Raw genomic sequence first — 707 nt, 5'->3', positions numbered from 1 at the left:
CAACACGAGTACCTCAGCAAATCCATAGTTCATTACACCAATACAACAGCCTTAGCAAATCATGGGTTCATTATGGCAAGAGGGGAGCCTCACCAAATCCCTGGTTCATTATGGCAACAAAGGTACCTCAGCAAATCCCTGGTTCATTACACCAATACAACAGCCTTAGCAAATCATGGGTTCATTATGGCAAGAGGGGAGCCTGACCAAATCACTTGTTCATTATGGCGACACGGGTGCTACAGCAAATCTATCATTAATTATGACATCTCGGGTGCCTCAGTAAATCTCTCGTTCATAATGGAAACATGGGTGCCTAAGAAAATCCCTACATTCTTAAGGCAACACAGATGCCTCAGCAAATCCCTGGTTCCTTATGGCAAGAGAGATGCCTAAACCAATCCTTGGTTCATTACGGCAACACGGGTGCCTCAATAAATCTCTGGTTCAGTATGGCAACACATGTGCCTCAGCAAATCCCGGATTCATTATGGCAACATGGGTGCCTCAACCAATCCTTGGTTCAATATGGCAACACGGGTGCCTTAACAAATCCCTGATTCATTAGGGCAACAAGGGTGCCTCAGCAAATCCCTGGTTCATTATGGCAACACGTGTGCGTCAACAAATCCCCGGTTCATTATGGCAACTTGGAGGCCCCAAAAAATCCCTCCTTCATTATGCCAACACGACTGGCTCAGCAAATC

This window comes from Lupinus angustifolius, chromosome LG07, assembly GCF_001865875.1.
Source record: "Lupinus angustifolius cultivar Tanjil chromosome LG07, LupAngTanjil_v1.0, whole genome shotgun sequence".
Lineage (NCBI taxonomy): Eukaryota > Viridiplantae > Streptophyta > Magnoliopsida > Fabales > Fabaceae > Lupinus > Lupinus angustifolius.
Note: the sequence above shows the minus strand (reverse complement) of the source record.